This window comes from Neolamprologus multifasciatus, chromosome 19 (assembly GCF_963576455.1).
Source record: "Neolamprologus multifasciatus chromosome 19, fNeoMul1.2, whole genome shotgun sequence".
Classification (NCBI taxonomy): Eukaryota; Metazoa; Chordata; class Actinopteri; order Cichliformes; family Cichlidae; genus Neolamprologus; species Neolamprologus multifasciatus.
This window is the reverse complement of record NC_140457.1, coordinates 7,090,364-7,100,072: the sequence shown is the minus strand read 5'-3', so window position 1 is coordinate 7,100,072 and position 9,709 is coordinate 7,090,364. Positions and strand designations below refer to the sequence as shown.

General features: G+C 39.4%; 1 long non-coding RNA gene across 1 annotated transcript; it reads left to right on the top strand.

Moving 5' to 3' along the window:
- The first annotated feature begins 3,335 nt into the window (after positions 1 to 3,335).
- On the top strand, positions 3,336 to 7,890 carry LOC146495866 (uncharacterized). Its single transcript, XR_014871213.1, has 2 exons — positions 3,336 to 4,375; positions 5,530 to 7,890. It is a non-coding gene; the product is annotated as an uncharacterized LOC146495866 (long non-coding RNA).
- The last annotated feature ends 1,819 nt before the right edge of the window (positions 7,891 to 9,709 follow it).

Here is a 9,709-nt window from a genome sequence, read left to right as displayed (position 1 = left end):
TAATGTACAATATGGCTGGAAGGCACATTTTCTACAGTTCTCTGCACTCTGGGTAATGTGATTTAATGTTGGTATTGTATCAGTTTTTTGTTTCTTTCTTTCTTTCACAGTTTAACTTCATGTGGTGGTGCCTTTCTCCTCAGTCTTTACCATTAACTGTGTGCCCCAACTGCTGGTCCACTCAGCAGCCCGGACTGCCATAGAGTTTTAAATGAAACCTCTGATTTTCATGAAATAAAACAAAAATTTGTTTTTATCTTTTCAAAACATATATTGTCAACGTCAGCCTGAATTAACTTCAACAGTAGTGTTTCAGTAGAAGCAGCTGGTTATACATGGTTATGTCATCTCACAAATGGCTTTATCTAGTTTTTAAAGGCCTTATGTTCCTGGATCACTGACAGCAGTTTCTATTTTGCTTAATTTTGTTTACCCTTGTTCTCCCGAACAGCTCCTCTGGTAAAAGACTTGATGGCAGGAAAAGAGTGCTGTGAGCAGGGGGAAAATAAAAATGGAAGAGATTGACAGTTGTGTTTGAAATTCTTAGAAAACAATCTTTCATTTCTGGGTATTGTTGATATGATTTCAGATGATATTGTTTTTGGAAGCTTCCCTCAGTGGTTATCATTTGGTAGACTTTCTCCATATATATTCCAGGTATATTCCTTCTTCTTGCCATATGTTCAGGCCTTTAGTTGGGTTATTTTTTTAGACCTTTTTCAGGGCACTTGTCATTTAAAATGATTCTTTTTATATATCATTAATTAAGAATGTTTTCTTTTGCACATTTGACCTGGTGCATTTTTTTCTTTCACAGATGTGAAATATTTTGCAAGAGTCTTAATTGCAAATGGAAGGTCTATGAGACTATTAAACATAATTCACTGATAATAACAAACACAAAGACAAACTACTGTGAGTGTGGCACAAAATGTGGTTGCATAGTAGAACAGATGCAGGAATCTAGTCAATTTTTAATTAAAGAAATTGATGCAGTCTATAAACTTCACATTGGAAGGGCCTGGTCTAACTTGAAGTTGTGCAAAGGGTGGACTTCACAACACAACACCACAACACCAAATGTGAAAAGCCATCCCATGGACCCTGTGAATTCTCGGGGTTCGGCAGCACATGCCTAATTGCCAAATATCCACCAAAATCTTCACAGGTGTACAGTTAAGTATGTTTACATTTAAACTGTGACTTTAAATAATTATTTTTTAATGAAAAACTGTACCCTTAGAATGCATCTGTCTTAATAGATTTGCTGCTGTTTTCTCATCTGCTCTAACTCTGTCATTTTATTTGCTTGTATTTGTGTTATTGAAGTCGTCGCAGCAGCTACACATGAGAAACATGAGTGAGAGCCTCTTAGTTCATCCATAACAAGCAGACAGATGTGCTTCTTTGGGGGGAAACCTCTGGCTCATTGAGCTGCTGTTGTTGATGGACAGGAGAAGTCCACTCAGGGCACTTCTCAGTCTGATTAGCGAAGTCTCACTGTGGATGGCATAATTGTAATTACATGCTTTTTCATCACTTTTAGATTGAAAATGGCTTTGATGAGAAAACTTGCTGTTCTTACAGAAATAATGATCTCAGTGGCCTTCAGTCCTGAGTCTTTTATGAGAGCTGCTGATCTCCTCTTCATCTGGGATTTTCATTCCGGTCTCCACAGGCATTCAGCTTTTTTCTCTTTTTTTTGGATCTCAGTTTTCTTACAAGTTTGTCTTTTAAGAAATAATCATTTAATAGAATGAAAGTTCTTTCAACCAATAATGTTCATGTTCTCAAAAAGCAGTCATGGACTAAATCAAAGGAAATTACATTGCATAGTGTGCCAGCCTACATTCTAACTGTCACACAGATCTACTGTTAGGCACACTCCTGCATTTTTCCACATTATTCTGGTTAAGACCAACACGTTCTCAGGGAATCATATAGTCCATTTTTGTTAGATGTAATTCGAAGCTGGTGCTTCTGATGTGTACCACCTGTAACAGTGGAATAGTGGCCATGTTTTAAAGATCTGGCATTTAGAAACCTGGAAGGATGGCCGGAATAAGTCGTGTTTGGCAGCAAGGAAACTACTATTTTATCACATGTGGGAGTTTTGTGTTGCTTTCTGTAACATTTTATATTTGTTTTCGCTTCCTGGCTTGGTATAATTCTCTTTTCTTTCACCAACCTCCAAACAGTTGAAAAAGATGACTGTCCCTCTCTGGGGACCGATTTATAATATATATTTTAAAAGCAGACATGGTCACATAAACTTAATGACTATGTAAATATTCAAAAACAACCATTCCTCTTAAATTAGGAAGTAATTCTTTCTATTTTTTTTTTTTTTTTTTTTTACAATGAATATAGCACATTATAGTGTTCGGGGGGTTGTAAGTTTTTTTCCAATGTGCGTGAAGGCGAGTGAAAACAGAAGCAGAATTTTTCATTAATAAGACTTTTTTTCAATTTAGAGTGAATTTACTTAGGCTGAAAATGTAAATGAAACCAACCGCAGCTCATTTGATTTGCATAAAGTGTCAAAAAGTGCATGACTAATGTTTTCTGCTGTTCAACTTGAATACTGAGCACTGGTGGATAGAGCTGCACACATGGCACAAAAAGAAAATGACTTTTTTTTTTTTGTTAAATACACTGATGCCATAAACTCACCAAGAAAGTGAATGAATAAATTAAGATATAAATAAATAATTAAATGTAAAGTGTTATGTTAAAATTGTAAAAAAGTAAGCAGATATAAGTGACTCCAGTTATACTTCACTAAACTGGAACCTCCTGTGAGACTCTGTTAAAAATAAAAAGCATGTTCTGGCAGGAGGTGGCTGATAGAAACCAAAACTTAAAGGTGTGTAAAAGGTAGCAGCTTGTTAGATTTTTGTTCTGCTGTGTTTAATTGTATCCTCGAGTGAACCCTTGTCAACTTTATAATGCGGCTTTGTGTTTCTCTCTGTTCCTGCCACAGTGGTCAGTCTGGAGTAATGAATCCGACAACTGTTTGAATAAATGTTCAGCCCTCCCTCACACATTTTGTGCATGAAACTGCAGAAGAACAGGCAGGGATTGTTTAGTGGTGGCACTTTATTTGATATGCATAAAATCCCAACACGGTCAACAAATAAGGAAAAATGCTGATTGACTGTCAAAAGTGTAGAAAGGCTGCAAATTCCTATCGGAGTTTACAGTCTTGCTTGAGGCTCTGTGGTGCTGATTTAGACACAGCGGGAAACAAAACACATATGCGGCTGACTTAAAAGTCGTTAGTTGTGCCAAAGCTGAACCAAACTGAACTGAACTTTCCAATTAGTCCCAAGCGCATCTGTAACCGGAAGGTCGCCGGTTCGATCCTCGCGCTCTCTGTCCTGGTCGTTGTGTCCTTGGGCAAGACACTTTACCCTCCCGCCTACTGGTGTTGGCCAGAGGGGCCGATGGTGCGATATGGAAGCCTTCCTTCTGTCAGTCTGCCCCAGGGCAACTGTGTGAATGTGAGAGTGAATGAATAATGGCATTGTAAAGCGCTTTGGGTGCCTTGAAATATAAATCCAATCCATTATCATTATTATTATTATAGGCTCTACAATCTGTCTGAAACGCTCAATAAGTGTGGACAATATTTGTTGACTAATCTGAGCCGTGGGCAAAAAAAAAGTCAGGGAAGCCACGCCCACCAACACCGATCAATGCACATGTTAGCAAAAGAAAAAAGGCATTATTATTATTATTCTTGCCTATCTGCACTATAGTATAATCATATAAGCACGTCCCGAGAACTATTTTTAAAGGCAGTGAGACTCAATTCAGCAATTCAGCGTCACATACGAGTGTAACTGCACTTTAATGCTATATACAATACCAAAGATTAAGTAGACAAGAGTCTCCTTCAGTTTCAGTGCAGTCTTTCAGCAGTGTGAAGGCCCTGTAGAGTCATTTTAGGAAACATGTCATTAGGTCATGTGTGAGGCATGTCAACAACAGATGTAAAGGTTCTGTCTGCTGTCACCTCTCTTCAGCTGCTGCACATCCACTTCTGTGTCACAAATTACCTACAGGGATGGAAAAGTGTGCTGGTGCTACTGGGTTGAATTAATGACTTTTGACCAAAACTATTGAAGCATGCAGCGAGTTTCAGAACTTCATTCTATCTGCCTGAAAACAACCATCTCTGCGACTACATTCCTTTTCATAAAATGAAGATTGGGTTGAAGATAAAGGGTCAGATGAGAAGTCACATATGTGTCAGCACAACTTGACAGAAATACTTGCTGAGGTGAAACTGGTGCAGGAGCAGGTATGTGTTTTGAGAATAGCAAATCCGTTTCCTTCTGCTCCTTTAATGGCAAACTTATTCATTTTTGTTGTGCTATGATTTGTAGGGGTGGGTTTTTATAATCGATTTATCGATTAAAATCGATTCTGGCTTGGATAACATAAAATCGATTCATTAAAATCCTGAATCGATTTTTTAATATAAATCTATCTTGCCCGAAATGCCAGAATCTCTGGTGAAATCTCACAAAATTTCAACAACCACCAAACAGCTAAGACAGTAAATGAGAGCAGGAACATGGATTCTGCACAAAGACTTAAACACACAGCCCAACCGCGGATCAGAATCAGTGAGATGTCGCCTTTCTCACAGCCGGGGCTGAAAGCCGACAGCGCGCTGATTCTGATCTGTCGGCGGTCCGCGCTTTGTGTTCACGCCCTTTATGCGCTGATTCTAAAGCTGTTAGTTTTATCTCTCTCCAAACAATATTGACCGAACCAGCAGCAAAAGAAGATCCAAACTAGGCTTCACATAAACAACGTCATGAATTCACTCTGACTTTTATTGTTTTGCTTCGACCACGATGCACAGCTCTCTCTCGCATGCTCGCTCTCTCGCGCGCTCTCTCTCCCTCTCTCTCTCTGTACTGTTTTCTTCATTATTCGCTTGCTTGTTATGCACAAGTCTACCGTTGTTTACAGCGCTGTCGGCCGACGGTTTTTTTTTTCCGCTTTATATACTTCCGAAAATAAAACCTAATTTCTGCCGTTCAATACCGAACAAATTTAAACTTTTTAAAATTATGCAAAATGCAAAACGCTCAGCCTTGTCTCTAATAAAACCGCTGTAACTTCAGAGGTAATGTTCATGTGTTGATTAATGGTTTTCTTTCGTTTTTGATCTACTGCAGAAAATTTTTATAAAATCCCAGAACAGGAAAATCACCTTCATGTTTTTCTGTGTTTTATCCTCAGCTACTTTGACACAAAGGCCTCTGCTGTGATGCTCACACCTTTGATAAAGTCTTGGTGTGTCAGCTTCCTTTTTATAGATACAAAAATATGTAAATGTACTGATCTGAATTATAATATTTCTGACTGTCAAAATTTCCCAGATTCAAATCAAAGTGAATCGAATCGAATTAAATCGAATCGAATCGAATTAAATCGAATCGTGGATCGAATCGATTCGGGACCCTGTGAATCGGAATTGAATCGATTCTAGAAATCAGTGACGATACCCAGCCCTAATGATTTGTATCTGAACCTGTATTAAAAGCAGCTTGTGGAATGTCAACGTATGTGTGAATGGACCCTGAGTGAAAGGGAAAGGGCTGCGATCTGGTATTCATGAAATGCAATGTAACTCACAAGAATCTAACCTGTGATCACCATGTGGTAAACAAGCAGCAAGAAACATTATTTTTATTTTTCAAGCAGCTTATTTAGATAATTGGAACCAAGATGATGAACTGGCTTACCTTCCATCAAATCTGTCAACAAAAAGGGGATTCTTTGACATCAACCAGGAGCCCTATAGATGTTGGTACCTGTTTAATTGAAAAGGAAACTTGACTGACATGTTGACTGACATATCACCTAGAAAATACATTTCCTAGGCCAGAAATGTATTTATATTTACTGGAGCCAGGAATCTCGGCAAGCAAGTAGCTTGAATTATGCATGATGTGGAGGAAATGTAAACTTTATGGTCCTCCCCTGCTTCTTATTTATCATTTGGTCTCTCTCTATATAGATGTTCCTGTGTTCTCAGGGGTTTTTCCCTTTCTTATTGTCATTTATCTGCAATTTCTTTGCTTGTTTACACGTTTTGGATTTGCTGTTTCTACATGCCCACTCGCTAAAATATGAGTCGTTTTTAATCACACACTTGTGACAGTTTCTCCGCCATTTCTACATCCTTCACAAGGCATGGTTTTTCAAAACACAGTGGATTTGGTAAAGAAAAATCATGTAAAGTCTGCGTTTCCCCCCAAGCGCACAGACACCTGTTTGGCACCTGTGTATCCATCCATTTCTGGATCCCCTATGACTCCAACCACCTGCAGTTGGCATTCTACAAACTGTTCAACAGCCCTCAGGTGTTTATTTTTCCCTTTGTCAGTAAGCTGAACTGGGGACACTGAGTGACAGAGACTGATATCTGCACGTGTGACAGAGCGCAGATTTCCATGTTCAGGTATTCAGCTGGAGAACACAAGAATAGAAGCAGGAGGCTTATTTTTCTCCCGCTCGTTCCTCAAGACCTTCCTTAGTCATTTACTACAGGCAGCATGTGGCAGCTGTGGAAAAGCAGCACAGTAAATTGGGGGCTGAGCTCATGATTCCCCTCTGGTGATTTCTTTGGGTGACAAGCCCTCAGGCCAGACGAAGTGTTAGTTAATCCCATTGTGTGTATGTGTGGGAAAGCAGCAGAGCAGTTCAGGGGCAGGGAGGCAGCAAGTGTAGCTGTGGCGGTGTGCTTGTGTCTGTGTGTTTGTGTGGTCTCTGTGGTTGGTGGAATGATGACTGCCATTTGTATTCCATGATGCTTCGGGAGACTCACGCCAAGGGACACAAGAAATCACCCATACACATCCACGCGCACACAGTTTCAAGCCATGAGCTGGTATTTCAAGAGCTTGTATTCCCCACAGGGCCCAGAGCAGCATCATGATGTATATTTCCTTCCCTTCACCCAGCAGGATGTGAAAAGCACAGATCCTTTTGAGGCAAAGGGTCAAATGGCCTGCTGTCCCCTCACACATCCTCCCACATCACCCACAAACCTCTGCCTCGACTAGGCAGTCTCTCTGCATGCTAATAGCAGGTGAGAGACGAGTACATCCCTCACGACTCAACGGTTCCTCTAAGCTCCCTTATTCCCCCACCCACTCCCTGCCACCCAGGGGGCTTGTTGCGTCTCATGTGGATCTGTCATGGATGCGCTGCAGTAGGGCTCAAAAGTTCTGATGAGCGCCGTTCAAAATCTGAGCTTGTACATAATTCAGCACTTTTGTACAGGGATTTCTTTATCTTGTCATGGTACTGATCCAGTCTTAAAGCCTTAAAATCGCTCTGTGCTTTTATTAAAACTTTCTCTCATATGGAAACAGAATTTGATGGCTGAATATTCTCTGGTTGGAAATTGCTGAACAGAGGCTTCAGCTGTCATTGAGGAGGGTATAAAATGTATAGTAGCCACCAGGGTTTTAATAGTTTTGCAATTTTCATTAGTTTTTATTTTTATTTAGTTTTGACTTCAGATTTTCAATTTTATATCAGTTTTAATTAGTTTTTACCAATTGTTTGCTAGTTTAGTTTAGTTTTTATTTTTTTGAAAATCCTTAGTTTCAGTTTAGTTTTGATTAGTTTCAGTTATAGTTTTAGTTGTATTTGCAATAATTAAGTGTAACAAAATCCCAGTTTCATCATATCAGTCATTCTGCTCATCCTTGGGTATGTTGCTATTCCAGCTACCATACTGCACCCTGCACAGGTCGCCTGTCTGTCGCAGGGCTAACACGCAGAGACAGACAACTCACATTCCCACCTATGGGTTCTTTAAATAAATAAATAAAGGCAGATGAACAACCATTGATACCAGGCAACTATAAAATGTATATCTTGGCCCCAATGAGACTATTAACTCTCGCAGCACCGGGTGTTCATAATTTTGGTTCAAGTGAATTGATAAACTTTTTGAAGGTAATTGACTCACACAGTTGTGTAGATATCCCCGTCCTGTTGTCTCGGGATGCATCACGCTGCCTTGCCTGGGGTTAGCTTCTGTTTTCTGGGGATGAGGGTTGAGTGTGCTCCCTTACCTTCTCAAGGTAAGCTAGGTTAGCCTTCTTGTGTGAGCTTTTCAAGTGCACTTTAAGGTTTGTGAGATTTTTTCCCCTTTAGAAATGTCCCTCATAATTTTGTCTGTTTCCACTACAAGACACTTGCTTTATCCAAAACACAGTCATATTCAAAGTAATCCCAAATTGGACTCTGGCGCTTTCTTCCAACTTATCCTGACATGATTCTGCGCGTGGACGGAGCAGCAACACAGACGACTCGACTAACGTACTGCCACCTGCTGGCATAATGAGACACAGCAAGAAAAAAATCTGGAAACTAAACTTCATTTTCACCCTGGACTACTGTATGACACGCACACATCAATGAAAACTAAACACATTTTTGATATAAATTCAGTTAATTTTAGTTAGTTTTGTGAACACTCATTATAGTTTTAGTTAGTTTTCCTTTTTTTGTTTTTATTTTTATTTCCGTTAACGAAAATGTTTTTTCACTTCTAGTTTTCGTTATTTCGTTAGTTTTCGTTAACGATAATAACCTTGGTAGCCACGCTTGCATATCACATGAGTAACATGTTGCTTTGTAAAATGCTGATTTTCAAATATGGGATGACAACACAACTTAAATCTCGAGCAATAGCTTTAATTTTGAATTATAAAATGCAGTGGTATTCCTGGAAGTTTCCACTATAGGATTAATCATGGTTTGCATTCTTTGAGAATTTCAGAATAAGTCTTAAGTAGACAAATCATTTGGTAAAATGCTAAATTATAGGGGAAAGACTTGGTGCATAAATAAATATTTTTTTTCAGTCATACATTGAACTTGAAAACATATCCTCAGATATTGCATAGATTGCTGAAAATCCTTATCATGCTCTATAAAACCACTGAAAATCCCTGAAAAAATGATTTAGTGATTCATGATCTGCATTTTATGGTATTTTGAGTTATTTCCCTAACCTTCATCAGTACTCCTCAGTACAGGGGTGGGCAATTCCAGGCCCCGAGGGCCGGTGTTCTGCAGGTTTTAGATCTCACCTTGGGTCAAGACACCTGAATCACATGATTAGTTCGTTACCAGGCCTCTGGAGAACTTCAGGACATGGTGAGGAGCTAATTTAGCCATTTAAATCATCTGTGTTGGTTCAAGGACATCTAAAACCTTCAAGGACACTGGCCCTCGAGGCCTGGAGTTGCCCACCCCTGCCTTAGTGCGTGTCTATCTTGCCTATCTGTTTATTTGTAACTTCCTGTTTTACTTTGTTAGGGTTTTTCTTCTGACTAGTCTCTAGTTTCGCTTCCTATTTTTCATTTTCCCTGATTGCTTTCACCTGTTTTTTGTTCAGCTGTGTTCAATTATGTGATTACCCAAGTGTGTATGAATAGTGCTCTCTTCGCTTTATTGTAATGTTTGTTATCCTTCCCAGTGGCTCTTGACACTGTTAAGAGAACTATTTGTGTTCCTGTCACGTTTTGCGAGGTTCCTGCAAATTCCCAGATAAAGCATAGATGTGACCATATCTGGCGCACATAAATAACAGAGGTCAAAGGATGCCTTAAGAAGCGATACCCTGACAAAGACACACGAGATCCATAATAAGGTTGCCTCAAAG